Raw genomic sequence first — 25,733 nt, 5'->3', positions numbered from 1 at the left:
TAGAATTTCTTAATTGATATTGATTTACAACTGGAAGTTGGCTGGGTGTTAAAATGGATGTATTAACCTTAGGGAGCAAAAAACTCAAGTAATACTAAAATGAAAATTAAGAAAAAGAATAAAAATATAAATAGATTATGTAGAATAAAAACGATTTCATAAGCAAGATATTCCAATTACCAGTAGGAATCAGTTTAAACTTTAAGTTATGGACAAGCCATAGACACTATAGAATAAAATATAAACTTGACTATAGACTAGACTTCACATAAGACTACTACAGACGACACAAAAGATTAGACTATAGACTACACTTCAGACTAGACTATAGACTAGACAATAGACACGGCTATGGACTAGACTATAGACTAGACTATAGACTAGACTATAGACTAGACTATAGACTAGACTATAGACTAGACTATAGACTAGACTATAGACTAGACTATAGACTAGACTATAGACTAGACTATAGACTAGACTATAGACTAGACTATAGACTAGACTATAGACTAGACTATAGACTAGACTATAGACTAGACTATAGACTAGACTATAGACTAGACTATAGACTAGACTATAGACTAGACTATAGACTAGACTATAGACTAGACTATAGACTAGACTATAGACTAGACTATAGACTAGACTATAGACTAGACTATAGACTAGACTATAGACTAGACTATAGACTAGACTATAGACTAGACTATAGACTAGACTATAGACTAGACTATAGACTAGACTATAGACTAGACTATAGACTAGACTATAGACTAGACTATAGACTAGACTATAGACTAGACTATAGACTAGACTATAGACTAGACTATAGACTAGACTATAGACTAGACTATAGACTAGACTATAGACTAGACTATAGACTAGACTATAGACTAGACTATAGACTAGACTATAGACCAGACTATAGACTAGACTATAGACTAGACTATAGACTAGACTATAGACTAGACTATAGACTAGACTATAGACTAGACTATAGACTAGACTATAGACTAGACTATAGACTAGACTATAGACTAGACTATAGACTAGACTATAGACTAGACTATAGACTAGACTATAGACTAGACTATAGACTAGACTAGACTAGACTATAGACTAGACTATAGACTAGACTAGACTATAGACTAGACTATAGACTAGACTATAGACTAGACTATAGACTAGACTATAGACTAGACAATAGACTAGACTATAGACTAGACTATAGACTAGACTATAGACCAGACTTTAGACTAGACTATAGACTAGACTATAGACAAGACTATAGACTAGACTATAGACTAGACTATAGACTAGACTATAGACTAGACTATAGACTAGACTATAGACTAGCCTATAGACTAGACAATAGACTAGACTATAGACTAGACTATAGACTAGACTATAGACTAGACAATAGACTAGACTATAGACTAGACTATAGACTAGACTATAGACCAGACTTTAGACTAGACTATAGACTAGACTATAGACTAGACTATAGACTAGACCATAGACTAGACTATAGACTAGACAATAGACTAGACTATAGACTAGACTATAGACTAGACTATAGACCAGACTTTAGACTAGACTATAGACTAGACTATAGACTAGACTATAGACTAGACCATAGACTAGACTATAGACTAGACTATAGACTAGACTATAGACTAGACCATAGACTAGACTATAGACTAGACTAGACTATAGACTAGACTATAGGCTAGACTATAGACTAGACTAGACTATAGACTAGACTATAGACTAGACTATAGACTAGACTATAGACTAGACTATAGACTAGACTATAGACTAGACTATAGACTAGACTATAGACTAGACTATAGACTGGACTATAGACTAGACTAATAGACTAGACTATAGACTATAGACTAGACTATAGACTAGACTATAGACTAGACTATAGACTAGACTATAGACTAGACTATAGACTAGACTATAGACTCTATAGACTAGACTATAGACTTGACTATAGACAAGACTATAGACTAGACTATAGACTAGCTTATAGACTAGACTATAGACTAGACTATAGACTAGACTATAGACTAGATTATAGACTAGACTATAGACTAGACTATAGACTAGACTATAGACTAGACTATAGACTAGACTATAGACTAGACTGTAGACTGGACTATAGACTAGACTATAGACTAGACTATAGACTAGGCTATAGACTAGACTACAGACTAGACAATAGACTAGACAATAGACTAGACCATAGACTAGACTATAGACTAGACTATAGACTAGACTATAGACTAGGCTATAGACTAGACTATAGACTAGACTGTAGACTGGACTATAGACTAGACTATAGACTAGATTATATATTAGACTATTGACAAGACTATAGACTAGACTATAGACTAGTCTATAGACTAGACTATAGACTAGACTATAGACTAGAGTATAGACTAGACTATAGACTAGACTGTAGACTTGACTATAGACTTGACTATAGACTTGACTATAGACTAGACTATAGACTAGACTATAGACTAGACTATAGACTAGACTATAGACTAGACTATAGACTAGACTATAGACTAGACTATAGACTAGACTATAGACTAGACTATAGACTAGACTATAGACTAGACTATAGACTAGACTATAGACTAGACTATAGACTAGACTATAGACTAGACTATAGACTAGACTATAGACTAGACTATAGACTAGACTATAGACTAGACTATAGACTAGACTATAGACTAGACTATAGACTAGACTATAGACTAGACTATAGACTAGACTATAGACTAGACTATAGACTAGACTATAGACTAGACTGTAGACTAGACTATAGACTAGACTATAGACTAGACCATAGGATAGACTATAGACTAGACTATAGACTAGACTATAGTTCTGTTCTAGTTCTGTTCTAGTTCTGCTTTAGTTCTGTTCTAGTTCTAGTTCTGTTCTGTTCTACTTCTGTTCTAGTTCTGTTCTAGTTCTGTTTTGTTCTGTTCTAGTTCTAGTTCTGTTCCGTTCCGTTCCGTTCCGTTCTAGTTCTGTTCTAGTTCTGTTCTAGTTCTGTTCTAGTTCTGTTCTAGTTCTGTTCTAGTTCTGTTCTAGTTCTGTTCTAGTTCTGTTCTAGTTCTGTTCTAGTTCTGTTCTAGTTCTGTTCTAGTTCTGTTCTGGTTCTGTTCTAGTTCTGTTCTAGTTCTAGTTCTGTTCCGTTCCGTTCTAGTTCTGTTCCGTTCCGTTCTAGTTCTGTTCTAGTTCTAGTTCTGTTCTGTTCCGCTCTAGTACTGTTCTAGTTCTTTTCTAGTTCTATTGAAGTTCTGTTATAGTTCTACATCAGTTCAATAATCTCTTTCAAAAAGGGATCATGATTTTTATATTGTAAAAGTTTGTATGTATATGTGCCTTAAATTTTGTTAAACAATTTTAAATTGTTTGTTTTCTTTTATGCATTTCGTAACAATGTGTTTGTACATCATTTAACATTTATCATGTTTTATTATTTTTTTTTTCTTTTTTGTTTTAAACATTTACCACCTTTAAATTTTTTCCATTTTATTTTCCTAGTTTCACGCTTAAATTGTGTTTTATAACATTTAATTAAGCTTTAAATTTACATTAACTGACTGTTTACAGTTTGTTTTGGTGTTTTTTATATTAATGTAGTTGTTGTTGTTATTGTTAGTGTAATTGTTAAGTGGAGAGTAAAAGCAACAATATATTAACTAAACTTTTAAAATTATTTTAATTATGTAGTAGTGACCGTTATTTTAATGTTCACTCATTTAGTTTCAGTGTTTCTTTTCTGTTTTTTTTTTTTTTGTTTATTTACTTCGACTATTAAACCATAACAAAAACAACAAAAAAGTAATGATGTAATAAATATTATGCAGCAAAAACAAACATAGAGAAAACATAAACAAACTTACATATACAAACATATCGATTAATATTAATCCGTTAGTCATTTTAATAATAACAATAACAAACTTATATTAAAGAGTAATTAAGTAATGAGAGCCTTTTTTAAGGCAAGAGAGGAGTTTAAAATACTTTGTTAAGTGTTAATTATTTAAAATCACTTTTTAAAACCTTCTCTCAATTACAGATTTTGTTTTAATCTTAATTATGACTCATTCTCCCAAAAAAAAAAAGTACAAAAGTTCATTAAACTCATTTATTATCGTTAAAAATCATCTACATGAAAATCAATTATGATTGAATTTAAAAAATTAACTCAAAACAAATTATCGCCCTCTATACTACTACACACACTGAAAAATTAAATGACAATATAATGTGACACAAAGAAACAATTCCCCTCTAGACAAGAAAACCCAAAAATGAAACCATATTGATTTCTTAAGAAATTCCAAAAAAAAATCAATTTCATAAATAAAGTCATAAAAATCTTTGTCATAATAATTTAAAAATTTTCATAGAAATTCCCAACAACAAAACAACAAATAATACTAAGGGATCATCTTAAAAACTACAAAACAATAATGACAATCATTAAACTAAAATAAATTACACACACAAAATTTAAATCCCCCAAAAAAAAGCAGGAGGGGAAGACCAATACTAAAAGATAATAAAACTCTAAAAACTAAAAAAAAAGAATTATTACACAATATTTTAAATTAGGGTTTTATGTAGAAAAGAAATACTACTCCTACCAAGCCATTAAAGTGGATAGACAGACGTACAACATAGTGATTTAGCTGTTAAGTTCAAGCAGTTGGAGTTTAAATAATTATTAACTTAAACCCGACACTCACTCTTTAAAACGCTTAATAAATGAATATGATCTTTAAAAATGGAAAGCGAAAGTATCTATATAATTAATAGGCAAGACGATTTTTTGTGACCCCTTTTACTCTTACCGTATACATCTGATCTTGGCAAAAAATATATCATTTTAAAGGTATTTGTTCACAGATGTGCACAATATATATATTAATGAGATCGGTTCAGAATTTTAGGAGCTATAAGCGTTTAAAGTTGTTACTAATACATAGAAACAATAGTCACACGTACGTATTCTTGAAATTAAAAACAAACAAAAAAAGCATGAACCAAAACAAAAAAGTAAACAACACGGCTTTTTTAAAAAAAGAGAGGAGAGTGCAGAAACGTTTAACTTCTCTGTTGCTGTTTTCTTTTTATATTTTGCATGATATTTGTTTTTGTTGCTTTTAATAAGATTTTTGTAAACAAATAAGTATGTAAACAGGCTCAGGCAATGCGAAAACAGGATTTTATTGTTTTATATTTTTGTGTAAAGTGCTAAATTGTGAATGAGATAATGATCTATTTTGTTATAACATCGTTACGATTGTTACCAAATCGAATATTTTTATAAGAAGTAGGACTTCAGTTTTATATTTAGAGTTTTCGATTGAAGGTTTTTCGTTATTTAAACTTTTCAAAATAATTAAATTGAAGGACTTTCCTGAGGAAACAACGAACTGCGAATATAAAAACATGTGTAAATAATGCTTGGGGACACCTCAAGATATGCCAAAAAATGTACTGATATTGATGTTTGACCTGGAAAAATATTGGTAGGACATCAGTACCGGAATTCAAATTGTTTTAATTTTAAGTATTGATATCGTAAAGTAATGACAAATATCGGTTACATTAACGAATTTTCAATTCCCTAACTTTTTAACGACCGTAGAATATTTTAAAAACAAAGATCGGAAAACTATAAGAATGTCAAAGTTATGTATTGATACATAATTATTAGTTTTGATTTGGAAGATTTAAATGATGGATTAACGAATTGATTCAGTGTCAGTAAGTAATAAAAAAGCCTGTATAAAATATATGTAAGTAAAGTTTAGTTCGTCATGCCGGTACATGATACACCGCAATAAATGGATAGGTATATCGCTTATATGCAGGTTTAGCACAGCGAGGATTTGATGATATTCTTCTTTTTTGGGTTATTCTAACCAATTAGGAAATAGTAGTGTAAAGTGAAAACTGTAAGTTGAATAGGTGATGGTTATATGCTATACACAAATAGATAAAACTGCTAAATATAAATCATGTCTTTTGGGATGAAGAGTGTTTAACCGTACTTAGCAATTTATCGTTTATTTAATAAATGTAGGTCTGCTGAAGTCTTTGTCGAGTGTTATAAGGGAGAATTTATACAGCATATACTTGATGGAAGGACTACTAATGACATCCAAATAAAATTTATTTATAATTAGATAAGACATTATTTATTTTAAATATTTTTATTGTTTTGACAAATTATTTAGAACATTTCCACTCTGTATTTTGAGCAGCTAACGTATCTTGGTGTGTACAGTAGAGTACTCCAGCATTGTTAACGTAGCGTAAATATGTAGGGGATAATAAGTCGATAGAAGAAATGTTCGTTATTTATTATTTTTAAAATAGTTCAAATACTTTTGTAAAACAAGTTGTATAACTAATTTTGACAATTGAGGTTTTGAACTTCTGATGGGACTTTTACCAAAAACCCATCACATTTTCTAAAAGAAAACATTAATCAATGCAAATTATACACTTTGATAATATCAATAAAGTCAATTTTTTACCGCAGATTTGAACTACAAAAAAAGGGTTTTATTTTAGCATATTTATGCATTTTTTTCAGCATAGGTTCTGGTCGAATTTCGACCGCTGGGCGAACTCTAGTTTATATAAAAAAATAAAAAGTTTTAACCACAGACTAGATGTAGTCTAGTCTAGTCTATAGTCTAGTCTGTAGTCTAGTCTATAGTTTAGTCTATAGTCTAGTCTATAGTTTAGTCTATAGTCTAGTCTATAGTTTAGTCTATAGTCTTGTCTATAGTCTATAGTCTAGTCTATAGTCTAGTCTATAGTCTAGTCTATAGTCTAGTCTATAGTCTAGTCTATAGTCTAGTCTATAGTCTAGTCTATAGTCTAGTCTACAGTCTAGTCTATAGTCTAGTCTTTAGTCTAGTCTTTAGTCTAGTCTTTAGTCTAGTCTATAGTCTAGTCTATAGTCTAGTCTATAGTCTAGTCTATAGTCTAGTCTATAGTCTAGTCTATAGTCTAGTCTATAGTCTAGTCTATAGTCTAGTCTATAGTCTAGTCTATAGTCTAGTCTATAGTCTAGTCTATAGTCTAGTCTATAGTCTAGTCTATAGTCTAGTCTATAGTCTAGTCTATAGTCTAGTCTATAGTCTAGTCTATAGTCTAGTCTATAGTCTAGTCTATAGTCTAGTCTATAGTCTAGTCTATAGTCTAGTCTATAGTCTAGTAATATAGTCTATAGTCTAGTCTATAGTCTAGTCTATAGTCTAGTCTATAGTCTAGTCTATAGTCTAGTCTATAGTCTAGTCTATAGTCTAGTCTATAGTCTAGTCTATAGTCTAGTCTATAGTCTAGTCTATAGTCTAGTCTATAGTCTAGTCTAGTCTAGTCTATAGTCTAGTCTATAGTCTAGTCTATAGTTAGTCTAGTCTAGTCTATAGTCTAGTCTATAGTCTAGTCTATAGTCTAGTCTATAGTCTAGTCTATAGTCTAGTCTATAGTCTAGTCTATAGTCTAGTCTATAGTCTAGTCTATAGTCTAGTCTATAGTCTAGTCTATAGTCTAGTCTATAGTCTAGTCTATAGTCTAGTCTATAGTCTAGTCTATAGTCTAGGTCTATAGTCTAGTCTATAGTCTAGTCTATAGTCTAGTCTATAGTCTAGTCTATAGTCTAGTCTATAGTCTAGTCTATAGTCTAGTAGTCTAGTCTAGTCTAGTCATAGTCTAGTCTATAGTCTAGTCTATAGTCTAGTCTATAGTCTAGTCTATAGTCTAGTAGTCTATAGTCTAGTCTATAGTCTAGTCTATAGTCTAGTCTATAGTCTAGTCTATAGTCTAGTCTATAGTCTAGTCTATAGTCTAGTCTATAGTCTAGTCTAGTCTAGTCTATAGTCTAGTCTATAGTCTAGTCTATAGTCTAGTCTATAGTCTAGTCTATAGTCTAGTCTATAGTCTAGTCTATAGTCTAGTCTATAGTCTAGTCTATAGTCTAGTCTATAGTCTAGTCTATAGTCTAGTCTATAGTCTAGTCTATAGTCTAGTCTATAGTCTAGTCTATAGTCTAGTCTATAGTCTAGTCTATAGTCTAGTCTATAGTCTAGTCTATAGTCTAGTCTATAGTCTAGTCTATAGTCTAGTCTATAGTCTAGTCTATAGTCTAGTCTATAGTCTAGTCTATAGTCTAGTCTATAGTCTAGTCTATAGTCTAGTCTATAGTCTAGTCTATAGTCTAGTCTATAGTCTAGTCTATAGTCTAGTCTATAGTCTAGTCTATAGTCTAGTCTATAGTCTAGTCTATAGTCTAGTCTATAGTCTAGTCTATAGTCTAGTCTATAGTCTAGTCTATAGTCTAGTCTATAGTCTAGTTCTATAGTCTAGTCTAGTCTATAGTTAGTCTATAGTCTAGTCTATAGTATAGTCTATAGTCTAGTCTATAGTCTAGTCTATAGTCTAGTCTATGTCTAGTCTATAGTCTAGTCTATAGTCTAGTCTAGTAGTCTAGTCTAGTCTATAGTCTAGTCTATAGTCTAGTCTATAGTCTAGTCTATAGTCTAGTCTATAGTCTAGTCTATAGTCTAGTTAGTCTATAGTCTAGTCTATAGTCTAGTCTATAGTCTAGTCTATAGTCTAGTCTATAGTCTAGTCTATAGTCTAGTCTATAGTCTAGTCTATAGTCTAGTCTATAGTCTAGTCTATAGTCTAGTCTATGTCTAGTCTATAGCTACCTATAGTCTAACCTATAGTCTAACCTATAGTCTAGTCTATAGTCTAGTCTATAGTCTAGTCTATAGTCTAGTCTATAGTCTAGTCTATAGTCTAGTCTGTCTAGTCTAGTCTATAGTCTAGTCTATAGTCTAGTCTATAGTCTAGTCTATAGTCTAGTCTATAGTCTAGTCTATAGTCTAGTCTATAGTCTAGTCTATAGTCTAGTCTATAGTCTAGTCTATAGTCTAGTCTATAGTCTAGTCTATAGTCTAGTCTATAGTCTAGTCTATAGTCTAGTCTATAGTCTAGTCTATAGTCTAGTCTATAGTCTAGTCTATAGTCTAGTCTATAGTCTAGTCTATAGTCTAGTCTATAGTCTAGTCTATAGTCTAGTCTATAGTCTAGTCTATAGTCTAGTCTATAGTCTAGTCTATAGTCTAGTCTATAGTCTATAGTCTAGTCTAGTCTATAGTCTAGTCTATAGTCTAGTCTATAGTCTAGTCTATAGTCTAGTCTATAGTCTAGTCTATAGTCTAGTCTATAGTCTAGTCTATAGTCTAACCTATAGTCTAACCTATAGTCTAGTCTATAGTCTAGTCTATAGTCTAGTCTATAGTCTAGTCTTTAGTCTAGTCTATAGTCTAGTCTATAGTCTAGTCTATAGTCTAGTCTATAGTCTAGTCTATAGTCTAGTCTATAGTCTAGTCTATAGCCTAGTCTATAGTCTAGAATATAGTCTAGTCCATAGTCTAGTCTATAGTCTAGTCTATAGTCTAGTCCATAGTCTAGTCTATAGTCTAGTCTATAGTCTAGTCTATAGTCTAGTCTATAGTCTAGTCTATAGTCTAGTCTATAGTCTAGTCTATAGTCTAGTCTATAGTCTAGTCTATAGTCTAGTCTATAGTCTAGTCTATAGTTTAGTCTATAGCCTAGTCTATAGTCTAGAATATAGTCTAGTCTAGTCTAGTCTATAGTCTAGTCTATAGTCCAGTCTATAGCCTAGTCTATAGTCTAGTCTATAGTCTAGTCTATAGTCTAGTCTATAGTCTAGTCTATAGTCTAGTCTATAGTCTAGTCTATAGTCTAGTCTAGTCTAGTCTATAGTCTAGTCTATAGTCTAGTCTATAGTCTAGTCTATAGTCTAGTCTATAGTCTAGTCTAGTATAGTCTAGTCTATAGTCTAGTCTATAGTCTATAGTCTAGTCTATAGTCTATAGTCTAGTCTATAGTCTAGTCTATAGTCTAGTCTATAGTCTAGTCTATAGTCTAGTCTATAGTCTAGTCTATAGTATAGTCTATAGTCTAGTCTATAGTCTAGTCTATAGTCTAGTCTATAGTCTAGTCTATAGTCTAGTCTATAGTCTAGTCTATAGTCTAGTCTATAGTATAGTCTATAGTATAGTCTATAGTCTAGTCTATAGTCTAGTCTATAGTCTAGTCTAGTCTATAGTCTATTCTATAGTCTAGTCTATAGTCTAGTCTATAGTCTAGTCTATAGTCTAGTCTATAGTCTAGTCTATAGTTATAGTCTACAGTCTAGTCTAGTCTGTATTCTAAAGTCAGGTTTATTGCCTATAGTCTGGACTTTATTATTGTATTTAGTCTAGACTAAAAGTCTTAATTATAATTTAATCTATTATCTGTACTAAACTAATAAATCATTTGCGGAATTGGTAGTATTGTAAAGAACATCATGCAATATCCACGTTTTCTATTTTCCCATAAAAGAAAGCTTTAAGAATTCCTCTTTTAATTAAATATTTCTTTAGTTTGCTATATTTCTCATGGCAAAATCAGGCTCTCGGGCTGTTCTTTTGATCATATGTAGTCTGATTTTAAGGTATTTTTTGTTTGTAATAAACATATTGCTGTTTAAGAAAAAAATCAACACCCAACTAAAACTGAACATTAATGTAGAAATATGTTGTATTTGCTTGCCTCTGTCAGTTTGTCATTAATAATTTTTACCCTTTTCTGCTGTTGTCGTGTTGCTTCCGTTTCATGTTTTGGTTTTTTATGAGAGTTTTTGCACAAATCTTTAGTTTTGTTTTAATTGCTGGTTTTTGTTGTGTTTGTTTTGCTTTAAAGGAAGTTCATGTTGTTTGTAAGAACAATAAGAAGAAAAAGAAAACATACTTTAGATTAATTATGTGAAGAGAACATTATGGTGGGAAAATTTGTAGCTCAAGACAGGAAAAACATTTTTATGTTAAATATTGAATTGTTTGTTGTATTTTTGTTATAATTTTATTATTTTTTTTTATAAAATTTTATAGCAATTTGTTTTATTTTCTAATAATTTTCAATTTTTCTTTTGTTTTAGTGATTTTTTGTTTATAAAATGTGTCACTTTGTTTTGAAAAGTTTTGTTTACATTTTCATTTTAGAGAGTTGCCAATATTAAATGTTAAAGCTACCAGATAATATTCAAGATAAAAACGCTTAAATGTTTTATTACATTCGTTTTGTTTTGGTTTTTCTTTATTGTTTGTTGTATTTGAAATTTCCTACCCCACTTAATGTAATTAAATTCAATTGAAATCAATTAAACAATAATAAAATACAACAACAACAAAAAAACTGACATGTATCTCTTGCTTCTTTCACAAAAACAAAGTTTTTTTTTATTTGTTTCATGTTTTTGACACAAACAATTACTTTTACAACATTGTCTGCTGTAAATTTTATGAATCATTTTCATCATTACTAAACTTGTAGTAAAAATCTTAAAACGTTTTCTTTAAAATTTGCAAAAATACATTCTATATTGTAAAGGTTTTAAATTTCCTGGTTTCATTAAAGATAAAAATCTCAACTATAGTGAACCCCTCCCTACTCCCTGTGCGTTTCAAGAATCATGAATTAATTATAAATAAAAAAAGAAATAATCAAAGTCTCTCGTGTTAAATAATGCAACTGAACTTTTATAAACACAAATAACTAATTATCTCATAATTTACAAAAGCAAAAAATTAAAAAGACTTTTATTATTATTTAATGTTAAACAATTATGTCTGTTTAAATGCTGATCACTGAGAAAGTGACTAATCTCTGTCTCAATATATACATATAAATAATTAATAAATTATTTATAAATATTTAATAAGGCTTATTAAAAAAGAAATAAATTAATAATAAAAAGAAATAAAATAAATAACCAAACTCTGGTAAACAAATTAAATCATAATAGTAAATAAGAGTTTTCAAAAACAACATTAAAAGGTAAACAAAAATATCCCATTGCAAAACGTCACCCTGAACTTTATTCCTAACTATACCAACAACTGGCATCTCTACGCAAGTAATTAAAACAAAACAGCTGTTTGCAAAATGTAAACATTGCAATCAACTGGAAAGTTTTTTTTAAACTTTTTTAGGAATTTCAACAAATATTATAAAAAATATGATTTGATTTTATTAAGAAAGGGTGTGCCGATTAGATTTTCCAGGAATACACCTTATTTTTTTAATTTTTTTTATCAATTCACAAACTTTATCACAACACAAACTAATAATAAATAAATAAAAATGACTTAAACTTATAAAAATTAAATAAATTTTAACTATAACTAGGATAGAGTTCAGACTAGAGACTACACTGTAGACCAGACTATAGTCTGGACTATAAACCAGACTATAGACAAACTATAGACTATACTATAGAATGGACTAGACTAAAGACTTAAATAGAGACTAGACTATAATCTAGACTATAGACTAGACTATAGGCTAGACTATAGACTAGACTTTAGACTAGACTATATACTAGACTAGACTGACTAGACTCGACTAGACTAGACTATAGACTAGACTATAGACTAGACTATAGACTAGACTATAGACTAGACTATAGACTAGACTATAGACTAGACTATAGACTAGACTATAGACTAGACTATAGACTAGACTATAGACTAGGACTATAGACTAGACTATAGACTAGACTATAGACTAGACTATAGACTAGACTATAGACTAGACTATAGACTAGACTATAGACTAGACTATAGACTAGACTATAGACTAGACTATAGACTAGACTATAGACTAGACTATAGACTAGACTATAGACTAGACTATAGACTAGACTATAGACTAGACTATAGACTAGACTAGACTATAGACTAGACTATAGACTAGACTATAGACTAGACTATAGACTAGACTATAGACTAGACTATAGACTAGACTATAGACTAGACTATAGACTAGACTATAGACTAGACTATAGACTAGACTATAGATCGACTATAGACTAGACTATAGACTAGACTATAGACTAGACTATAGACTAGACTATAGACTAGACTATAGACTAGACTAGACTAATAGACTAGGACTATAGACTAGACTATAGACTAGACTATAGACTAGACTATAGACTAGACTATAGACTAGACTATAGATAGACTATAGACTAGACTATAGACTAGACTATAGACTAGACTATAGACTAGACTATAGACTAGACTATAGACTAGGACTATAGACTAGACTATAGACTAGACTATAGACTAGACTATAACTAGACTATAAATAGACTATAGACTAGACTATAGACTAGCTATAGACTAGACTATAGACTAGACTATAGACTAGACTATAGACTAGACTATCTAGACTATAGACTAGACTATAGACTAGACTATAGACTAGACTATAGACTAGACTATAGACTAGACTATAGACTAGACTATAGACTGGATTATAGACTAGACTATAGACTAGACTATAGACTAGACTATAGACTAGACTATAGACTATACTATAGACTAGACTATAGACTATACTATAGACTAGACTATAGACTAGACTATAGACTAGACTATAGACTAGACTATAGACTAGACTATAGACTAGACTATAGACTAGACTATAGACTAGACTATAGACTAGACTATAGACTAGACTATAGACTAGACTATAGACTAGACTATAGACTAGACTATAGACTAGACTATAGACTAGACTATAGACTAGACTATAGACTAGACTATAGACTAGACTATAGACTAGACTATAGACTAGACTATAGACTAGACTATAGACTAGACTATAGACTAGACTATAGACTTGACTATAGACTAGACTATAGACTAGACTATAGACTAGACTATAGACTAGACTATAGACTAGACTATAGACTAGACTATAGACTAGACTATAGACTAGACTATAGACTAGACTATAGACTAGACTATAGACTAGACTATAGACTAGACTATAGACTAGACTATAGACTAGACTATAGACTAGACTATAGACTAGACTATAGACTAGACTATAGACTAGACTATAGACTAGACTATAGACTAGACTATAGACTAGACTATAGACTAGACTATAGACTAGACTATAGACTAGACTATAGACTAGACTATAGACTAGACTATAGACTAGACTATAGACTAGACTATAGACTAGACTATAGACTAGACTATAGACTAGACTATAGACTAGACTATAGACTAGACTATAGACTAGACTATAGACTAGATAGACTAGACTATAGACTAGACTATAGACTAGACTATAGACTAGACTATAGACTAGACTATTTTTTTATTTATTTTAAAGTTGTACACATTATTTAACAAATTTTGTCTGTAATTTGACAGTGAAAATAATTTGTATTATTAGCGGATATTTATTTAATTTTGTTGATTTTGGCAGCAAAGGGAAAGTTTTTTTCATTTTATTTAAGCCGTAAAATGATTACTTAATTTATAATACAGGAATAATCCACTATAGACTAGACTATAGACTAGACTATAGACTAGACTATAGAGTAGAATATAGACTAGAATATAGACTAGACTATAGACTAGAATATAGACTAGACTATAGGCTAGACATAGACTAGACTATAGACTAGACAATAGACTAGACTATAGACTAGACTATAGACTAGACTATAGACTAGACTATAGACTAGACTATAGACTAGACTATAGACTAGACTATAGACTAGACTATAGACTAGACTATAGACTAGACTATAGACTAGACTATAGACTAGACTATAGACTAGACTATAGACTAGACTATAGACTAGACTATAGACTAGACTATAGACTAGACTATAGACTAGACTATTTTTTTATTTATTTTAAAGTTGTACACATTATTTAACAAATTTTGTCTGTAATTTGACAGTGAAAATAATTTGTATTATTAGCGGATATTTATTTAATTTTGTTGATTTTGGCAGCAAAGGGAAAGTTTTTTTCATTTTATTTAAGCCGTAAAATGATTACTTAATTTATAATACAGGAATAATCCACTATAGACTAGACTATAGACTAGACTATAGACTAGACTATAGAGTAGAATATAGACTAGAATATAGACTAGACTATAGACTAGAATATAGACTAGACTATAGGCTAGACATAGACTAGACTATAGACTAGACTATAGACTAGACTATAGACTAGACTATAGACTAGACTAGACTAGACTAGACTAGACTATAGACTAGACTATAGACTAGACTATAGACTAGACTATAGACTAGACTATAGACTAGACTATAGACTAGACTATAGACTAGACTATAGACTAGACTATAGACTAGACTATAGACTAGACTATAGACTAGACTATAGACTAGACTATAGACTACTATAGACCAGACTATAGACTAGACTATAGACTAGACTATAGACTAGACTATAGACTAGACTATAGACTAGACTATAGACTAGACTATAGAATAGACTATAGACTAGGCTATAGAATAGACTATAGACTAGGCTATAGACTAGACTATAGACTCGACCTATAAACTAGACATAGACTTAGACTATAGACTAGACTATAGACTAGACTATAGACTAGACTATAGACTAGACTATAGACTAGACTATAGAAAAGACTATAGAAAAGACTATAGACTAGACTATAGACTAGACTATAGAAAAGACTATAGACTAGACTATAGAAAAGACTATAGACTAGACTATAGACTAGTCTATAGACTATAGACTAACTATAGACTAGACTATAGACTAGATGATAGACTAGACTAGACTATAGTCTAGTCTATAGTCTAGACTATAGTCTAGTCTATAGTCTAGTCTATAGTCTAGTCTATAGTCCCTAGGTCTATAGTCTAGTCTATAGTCTAGTCTATAGTCTAGTCTATAGTCTAGTCTATAGTCTAGTCTAGTCTATAGTCTAGTCTATAGTCTAGTCTATAGTCTAGTCTATAGTCTAGTCTATAGTCTAGTCTATAGTCTAGTCTATAGTCTAGTCTAGTCTAGTCTATAGTCTAGGCTATAGTCTAGTCTATAGTCTAGTCTATCGTCTAGTCTATAGTCTAGTCTATAGTCTAGTCTATAGTCTAGTCTATATTCTAGCCTATAGTCTAGTCTATAGTCTATTCTATAGTCTAGTCTACTGCCTAGTCCATTATTCCCTGTATTATAAATTAAGTAATCATTTTACGGCTTAAATAAAATGAAAAAAAACTTTCCCTTTGCTGCCAAAATCAACAAAATTAAATAAATATCCTCTAATAATACAAATTATTTTCACTGTCAAATTACAGACAAAATTTGTTAAATAATGTGCACAACTTTAAAATAAATAAAAAAAATTACAAATGTGCAACAAAATGCAGCCAAATATAAAATGGAGAAAAAAAATTAAAGGTTATTTACCTTTAACTAACAAATAAAAAAATCCACTTAAAATATATTTTGTCATTTTGTGTTTTATTATTTGAAAATTACAACTAACTGTGAAATTATTAAAATTATATAGATTGTAGTTTTAGGTTTGTATTTTATTTTAATGCAATATAATTTTATTTATTTTTAAAATTATTGCTCCAATTTAGTTTTTGCATTTAAACAAAAACAAAACTGTCTTAATTTAATCAAATTAAATTTGTTTTGCTGTTCAAAAAAATAAAAACCAATTAATGTCTATTTATTTTCCATATGACAGTTAACAATTTTTTCAAGTTTTTTTTTTTGGCAAAACAAACACAATTTGATTACACAAACTTTCACTTTCACTCTCTAATATTTTAGACATACAAGTCAAAAATTTGAAAAAAAACTTTGTTCGATATACAAAACTTTTACAAGTAAGTAAAGCCGTCAACACAGTTAGCGAATTCAGTTAAAGTTAAAAAGACAGACAGGCGGACGGACGGACGGACGGACAGACAGACAGACATATGAACTTTCTTAAAAATAATTCATTACAACCCATGGAAGGTGGTGTTGGTGTTGGTTACACAAATCATGTTTAATAGTTTATTTTAATATTTTGTCTTAATTTCTATTATTTGGTACAATTTATGGTCTGAATATGTTAATAAAGAAATTATAAATTATTGTAGTTTTTAGCTGACAATGAAATGTCAAGTCTTGCGTCCATTAATGTTTTCAGTTAAAGTGACATGTTTTGTGAGAGAAACAAATGAATTTCAAAATAATCAATTAAGCTTGACGAATAAAATTGTAAAAAATTTAAATTTTATGAAAATTAATGAAATTATCAGCAAATATAGTAAAAATTATTCGAATAACCGAATAAAATTATTCGAATAATCGAATAAAATTATTCGAATAATCGAATAAAATTATTCGAATAACCGAATAAAATTATTCGAATAATCTTTCAAAAGCATTTATATAATAGACTAAGCCATCAAAAGTAATATTTGGGAATTTTTCAATAAAATTTTTTATTAAGCGAATACAATTTAACGATTAATCGCTTAATATTATCCAATTATTCGTATAAAAATATTCGCTTAAACAATTAAAAGTATTTTTATGAGATTTAGCGCAAATTATAAAATTAATCGATTCAAATTACCCGATTAATCGATTAAAATTATTCGAATAATCGTTCGAAAGCATTCGTATAATCGACTAAGCTATAAAAAATAATATTTGCGAATTTTTCTATAAAATTGTTTTTAACCGAATAAAATTTAACGATTAATCGGTTAATTTTATCCAATTATTCGAATAAAAATATTCGCTAAAATAATTAAAATAATTTTTATGAGATTTTTCGCAAATTATATAATTTATCGATGAAAATTATCCCATTAATCGATTAAATTTATTTGAATTAAAATTATTCGATTAAAATTATTCGAATAATCGTTCAAAAATATTTATGTAGTCGACTAAGCGACTAAAATTAATATTTGACGATTTTTTTATAAAATTTTTCTTATTAATCAAATAAAATTTAACGATTAATCGATTAATGTTTTCCAATTATTCGAATAAAAATATTCGTTTATACGATTAAAAGTATTTAAAGAGATTTAGCGCAAATTAAATTATTAAAAATTTTAATTATCCGATTAATCGATTAAAATTATTCGAATAATCGTTTAAGAATATTCGAATAATCGATTAAGCAATCAGAACTAATATTTAATAATTTTTTATAATTTTTTGAGAATTTTTCAACAAAATTATTGTTTTAATCGATTAGTACTGAACGATTAATCGATTAAAATTATCCAATTATTCGAATAAAAATATTCGCTTAAACGATTAAAAATATTTTTATGAGATTTAGCGCAAGTTAAATTATTAAAAAATTTAAATTATCCGATTAATCGATTAAAATTATTCGAATAATCGTTTAAGAATATTCGAATAATTGATTAAGCAATCAGAGCTAATATTTAATAATTTTTAATATTTTTTGAGAATTTTTCAACAAAATTATTGTTTTAATCGATTAAAAAGTAAACATTAATCGATTAGTACTGAACGATTAATCGATTAAAATTATCCAATTATTCGAATAAAACTATTCGCTTAAACGATTAAAAGTAATTTTATGAGATTTAGCGAAAATTATTAAATTCATGTAGTCGACTAAGCGATTAAAATTAATATTTGACAAAGCATTTTTCTTATTAATCGAATAAAATTTAACGATTAATCGATTAATATTATACAATTATTAGAATAAAAATATTCGTTTTTTATGAGATTTAGTGCAAATTAAATTATTAAATTATTAAAAAATTAAAATTATCCGATTAATCGATTAAAATTATTCGAATAATTGTTTAAAAATATTCGAATAATCGATTGAGGGATTACAGCTAATGTTCTAGAATTTATAATATTTTTTTTTCATAATTTTTCAGCAAAATTTTTGTTTTAATCGATTAAAATTTAACGATTATTCGAATAAAAATATTCTCTTAAACGATTATAAGTATCTTTATTTCTCACAATTAATCGAATAAAAATATTCCGATTAATCGCTTCAAATTATTCGAATAATAGTTTAAAACCAATCGAATAATCGATTAAAAATATTCGATTAACCGAATAAAAATATTCGAATAATGGATTTAAAACTATTTTTTAAAATTTTAAATGAAATCATTGCATTAATCGGATTAAAATTGTACGATTAATCGATTAAAAATATTCGAATAATCGATTAAAAATTTTTCGAATAATCGATTATTTTAGAAAATAGTCAAATGAAATTTTTGCATTAAAAAGATAAAAATAATGCGATAAATTGATTAGAAACTATTCGAATAATCGATTAAAATTAGTCAATTGATTCGTTAAAAGCTATTTCTTGAAAACTAGCGAATAAAATATGTATATTTGTATTAAATGGATTAAATGTATACGATTCATCGATTAAGAATATTCGAATAATCGATTAAAAATTATTTTAGAAAATTGCCAAGTAAATTAATGAGAAGGAATGTAATGAATGAGTGATTAAGCAAATAAGAATATTCGAATAATCGATTAAATATATTCGAATGATCGATTAAAAATATTCGAATTATCGATTAAAAATATACAAATACTCGATTAAAAATATTGGATTAATCGATTTGAAATATTCGATTAAAAATATTTGAATAATCGTTTAAAAATATTCGAAATAATCGATTAAAAATATTCGTAAAATCGATTGAATATATTCGAATAATCGATTAAAAACATTCGAATAATCGATTAAAAATATGCAAATACTCGATTAAAAATATTGGAATAATCGATTAAAAATCTTTGAATAATCGATTAAAAATATTCGAATAATCGTTTAAAAAAATTCGAATAATCGATTAAAAACCTCCGAATAATCGATTAAAAATATTCGAAAAATCTTTTAAACATATTTAAATACTCGTTTAAAAATATTCGAATAATCGATTAAAAATATTCGAAATAATCAATTAAAAATATTCTAATAATCGTTTAAAAATAATCGATTAAATATAATCGAATAATCGAATAATCGATTAAAAATATTCGAACAATCGAATCGAATAACACCAGAATAGACGATTAAAAATATTCGAATTATCGATTAAAAACATCCGAATAATCGAATAAAAATATTCGAATAATCGAATAAAACGATTTTAAATTTCCGTAAAATTATGAATTTTCAGTGAAATTTTTTTTTTGGTAAAAATTTAAATTTTTGGTGAAATTTTGTGTTTTTTTTTTAAATTTTTTTAGAAAATTTGATTTGAATTTTAAAAAATACTGGATTCTACCCAAAACATTTATAAAAAATACCTTTTTAAGTTTTGCTTTAAATTTTAAAAATCCGTTTAATTACCTGCAAAGAAATAATGAAATAAAATGATTAATATTTTAAAACAAAGTCAGGGTTTAATTAAAACAAAATAAAAGACAACCCTGTCTAATAAAATAAGGCTGCCATATTACATTCACTTAATGTCTGTCTGGCCACTTGGTTTGTTTTTGTTTACAAATAAATTCCCTTTTGTAGCAAAGAGTGACAAAAAAACGGGATCAATTATTTGCCATAGTAATTGTTGTTTGTTTTGTTTGGCATTTATTACACTTAACAAAAAAGTATGGGTAAATATAGCAGCTAAAGTATGAATAAGTTGTAAGCAAAAGTAAAGAAATTATAAATAAATTAATTTGTGGTATTTTAAAGTTTAAAGTAGAAGAAGAAAAAAACTCCACAGACAACAAACTACTAGAGAGGAGAAGATAATGGGACTACATATTTTGAAAAAAAAAAGAAAATTAAAATACAAGACAAAATGTCAGCTAACGAACAGCAGTCGGGCAGTCAGTAGTCATTTTAGTGATTTTGTTGTATGGCATAAGTTTCAATGAGGCAAACTATTGCGCCGAGTAAGTAGTAGGCTTGGGGTTTTGGGGATGTAATGCAATGGCTGGCAATGGATGTATACAATCAAAATGTGTAGAATGAATACTAAGTAAATGTATGACACAATGAGGCTATTTTTATAGCTGTCAAATAATAGTTGATGGTGCTTTGGGCCGTGAGCTGTAATACAAAGGAAAAGAAGAAATACTCTGCCAGGCCAACCAACCAACTAGCTTTAGCTAGACATATAAACAACAGTCAACTAAAGCAGCAGCAAAAACTGTCTGCTACATGAAGTATGTATGTAAGTGCTACATACATCGTTTCACACATGTTGAATTTTAGAATTCATAGACCTTTTCTTTATTTCTCTATATGGAGCAACAACTACATACTGAAAAAAGTGGCAGCAATCAGTCAGTCAGAGTCAGTAGCTGCTGCAATTGCTGCTGCTGCTGCGACATTATTTTGCATTTAAATTTATTCCATGCAACACTTACATGTCACAACAAACACTAAAGATTTTAGAATTTATAAAAAAAACTTTGTTCTTTTTACTAGTTTGTTGTTTAAAGAGTTCTTTACACTTTTATTTTAAAGTGTCTGGTTTCACAGTAAAAAATAGAAATAAAAGAAAATAATTTTTAATTTTAACAGCTTTTGTTTTCAAAATATTTCTTTAAATTTGCAACAACTTTTGTAAAGATTTTCTTAAACTCTTAAAAAATTCATGTATGTACAACTATAACTACTACTAGTCCATAGTTCAGTCCATAGTCTAGTTTATTTCTAGTCTATAGTCTAGTTTATAGTCTAGTCTATAATCTAGTCTATAGTCTAGTCTATAGTCTAGTCTATAGTCTAGTCTATAGTATAGTCTATAGTCTAATCTATAGTCTAGTCTATAGTCTGGTCTATAGTCTAGTCTATAGTCTGGTCTATAGTCTAGTCTATAGTCTAGTCTATAGTCTAGTCTATAGTCTAGTCTATAGTCTAGTCTATAGTCTAGTCTAGTCTATAGTCTAGTCTATAGTCTAGTCTATACTCTAGTCTATAGTCTAGTCTATAGTCTAGTCTATAGTCTAGTCTATAGTCTAGTCTATAGTCTAGTCTATAGTCTAGTCTATAGTCTAGTCTATAGTCTAGTCTATAGTCTAGTCTATAGTCTAGTCTATAGTCTAGTCTATAGTCTAGTCTATAGTCTAGTCTATACTCTAGTCTATAGTCTAGTCTATAGTCTAGTGTATAGTCTAGTCTATAGTCTAGTCTATAGTCTAGTCTAGTGTATAGTCTAGTCTATAGTCTAGTCTATAGTCTAGTCTATAGTCTAGTCTAGTGTATAGTCTAGTCTATAGTCTAGTCTATAGTCTAGTCTATAGTCTAATCTATAGTCTAGTCTATAGTCTAGTCTATAGTCTGGTCTATAGTCTAGTCTATAGTCTGGTCTATAGTCTAGTCTATAGTCTAGTCTATAGTCTAGTTCTAGTCTATAGTCTAGTCTATAGTCTAGTCTATAGTCTAGTCTATAGTCTAGTCTATAGTCTAGTCTATAGTCTAGTCTATAGTCTAGTCTATAGTCTAGTCTATAGTCTAGTCTATAGTCTAGTCTATAGTCTAGTCTATAGTCTAGTCTATAGTCTAGTCTATAGTCTAGTCTATAGTCTAGTCTATAGTCTAGTCTATAGTCTAGTCTATAGTCTAGTCTATAGTCTAGTCTATAGTCTAGTCTATAGTCTAGTCTATAGTCTAGTCTATAGTCTAGTCTATAGTCTAGTCTATAGTCTAGTCTATAGTCTAGTCTATAGTCTAGTCTATAGTCTAGTCTATAGTCTAGTCTATAGTCTAGTCTATAGTCTAGTCTATAGTCTAGTCTATAGTCTAGTCTAGTCTATAGTCTAGTCTATAGTCTAGTCTATAGTCTAGTCTATAGTCTAGTCTATAGTCTAGTCTATAGTCTAGTCTATAGCCTAGTCTATAGTCTAGTCTATAGTCTAGTCTATAGTCTAGTCTAGTCTAGTCTATAGTCTAGAATATAGTCTAGTCTATAGTCTAGTCTATAGTCTAGTCTATAGTCTAGTCTATAGTCTAGTCTATAGTCTAGTCTATAGCCTAGTCTATAATCTAGTCTATAGTCGAGTCTATAATCTAGTCTATAGTCTAGTCTATAGTCTAGTCTATAGTCTAGTCTATAGTCTAGTCTATAGTCTAGTCTATAGTCTAGTCTATAGTCTAGTCTATAGTCTAGTCTATAGTTTAGTCTATAGTCTAGTCTATAGTCTAGTCTATAGTCTAGTCTATAGTCTAGTCTATAGTCTAGTCTATAGTCTAGTCTATAGTCTAGTCTATAGTCTAGTCTATAGTCTAGTCTATAGTCTAGTCTATAGTCTAGTCTATAGTCTAGTCTATAGTCTAGTCTATAGTCTAGTCTATAGTCTAGTCTATAGTCTAGAATATAGTCTAGTCTATAGTCTAGTCTATAGTCTAGTCTATAGTCTAGTCTATAGTCTAGTCTATAGCCTAGTCTATATCTAGTCTATAGTCGAGTCTATAATCTAGTCTATAGTCTAGTCTATAGTCTAGTCTATAGTCTAGTCTATAGTCTAGTCTATAGTCTAGTCTATAGTCTAGTCTATAGTCTAGTCTATAGTCTAGTCTATAGTCTAGTCTATAGTCTAGTCTATAGTCTAGTCTATAGTCTAGTCTATAGTCTAGTCTATAGTCTAGTCTATAGTCTAGTCTATAGTCTAGTCTATAGTCTAGTCTATAGTCTAGTCTATAGTCTAGTCTATAGTCTAGTCTATAGTCTAGTCTATAGTCTAGTCTATAGTCTAGTCTATAGTCTAGTCTATAGTCTAGTCTATAGTCTAGTCTATAGTCTAGTCTAAGTCTAGTCTATAGTCTAGTCTATAGTCTAGTCTATAGTCTAGTCTATAGTCTAGTCTATAGTCTAGTCTATAGTCTAGTCTATAGTCTAGTATAGTTAGTCTATAGTCTAGTCTATAGTCTAGTCTATAGTCTAGTCTATAGTCTAGTCTATAGTCTAGTCTATCTATAGTCTAGTCTATAGTCTAGTCTATAGTCTAGTCTATAGTCTAGTCTATAGTCTAGTCTATAGTCGAGTCTATAGTCGAGTCTATAGTCTAGTCTATAGTCTAGTCTATAGTCTAGTCTATTAGTGTAGTCTATAGTCTAGTCTATAGTGTAGTCTATAGTCTAGTCTATAGTCTAGTCTATAGTCTAGTCTATAGTCTAGTCTATAGTCTAGTCTATAGTCGAGTCTATAGTCGAGTCTATAGTCTAGTCTATAGTCTAGTCTATAGTCAGTCTATAGTCTAGTCTATAGTCTAGTCTATAGTCTAGTCTATAGTCTAGTCTATAGTCTAGTCTATAGTCTAGTCTATAGTCTAGTCTATAGTCGTAGTCTATAGTCTAGTCTATAGTGTAGTCTATAGTCTAGTCTATAGTGTAGTCCTATAGTCTAGTCTATAGTCTAGTCTATAGTCTAGTCTATAGTCTAGTCCTATAGTCTAGTCTATAGTCTAGTCTATTAGTCTAGTCGATAGTCTATAGTCTAGTCTATAGTCTAGTCTATAGTCTAGTCTTAGTGTAGTCTATAGTGTAGTCTATAGTCTAGTCTAGTCATAGTCTAGTCTATAGTCTAGTCTATAGTCGAGTCTATAGTCTAGTCTATAGTCTAGTCTATAGTCTAGTCTATAGTCTAGTCTATAGTCTAGTCTATAGTCTAGTCTATAGTCTAGTCTATAGTCTAGTCTATAGTCTAGTCTATAGTCTAGTCTATAGTCTAGTCTATAGTCTAGTCTATAGTCTAGTCTATAGTCTAGTCTATAGTCTAGTCATGTTAGTCTAAGTCTAGTCTATAGTCTAGTCTATAGTCTAGTCTTATAGTCTAGTTTATAGTCTAGTCTAGTAGTCTAGTCTCTATAGTCTAGTCTACTAGTCTAGTCTATAGTCTAGTCTATAGTCTAGTCTATAGTCTAGTCTATAGTCTAGTCTATAGTCTAGTCTATAGTCTAGTCTATAGTCTAGTCTATAGTCTAGTCTATAGTCTAGTCTATAGTCTAGTCTATAGTCTAGTCTATAGTCTAGCTATAGTCTAGTCTATAGTCTAGTCTATAGTCTAGTCTATAGTCTAGTCTATAGTCTAGTCTATAGTCTAGTCTATAGTCTAATCTATAGTCTAGTCTATAGTCTAGTCTATAGTCTAGTCTATAGTCTAGTCTATAGTCTCGTCTATAGTCTAGTCTATAGTGTAGTCTATACTCTAGTCTATAGTCTAGTCTATAGTCTAGTCTATAGTCTCGTCTATAGTCTAGTCTATAGTCTAGTCTATAGTCTAGTCTATAGCCTAGTCTATAGTCTAGTCTATAGTAGAGTCTATAGTCGAGTCTATAGTCTAGTCTATAGTCTAGTCTATAGTCTAGTCTATAGTCTAGTCTATAGTCTAGTCTATAGTCTAGTCTATAGTCTAGTCTATAGTCTAGTCTATAGTCTAGTCTATAGTCTAGTCTATAGTGTAGTCTATAGTCTAGTCTATAGTGTAGTCTATAGTCTAGTCTATAGTCTAGCCTATAGTCTAGTCTATAGTCTAGTCTATAGTCTAGTCTATAGTCTAGTCTATAGTCTAGTCTATAGTCTAGTCTATAGTCTAGTCTATAGTGTAGTCTATAGTCTAGTCTATAGTCTAGTCTATAGCCTAGTCTATAGTCTAGTCTATAGTCGAGTCTATAGTCTAGTCTATAGTCTAGTCTATAGTCTAGTCTATAGTCTAGTCTATAGTCTAGTCTATAGTGTAGTCTATAGTCTAGTCTATAGTCTAGTCTATAGTCTAGTCTATA

At 29.5% G+C, this 25,733-nt stretch overlaps 1 protein-coding gene across 1 annotated transcript in view; it reads right to left on the bottom strand.

Annotated features, from left to right (window-relative positions):
• Window positions 1–25,733, bottom strand: part of LOC119606736 (GTPase-activating protein CdGAPr) — a 182,734-nt gene that overhangs the window by 125,264 nt on the left and 31,737 nt on the right.

This window comes from Lucilia sericata, unplaced genomic scaffold (assembly GCF_015586225.1).
Source record: "Lucilia sericata isolate MDLA Ls3-8-SP2 unplaced genomic scaffold, ASM1558622v1 Contig000617F_arrow, whole genome shotgun sequence".
Lineage (NCBI taxonomy): Eukaryota > Metazoa > Arthropoda > Insecta > Diptera > Calliphoridae > Lucilia > Lucilia sericata.
The sequence above is the reverse complement of the archived record's forward strand: the minus strand, read 5'-3'. Positions and strand labels throughout refer to the sequence as shown.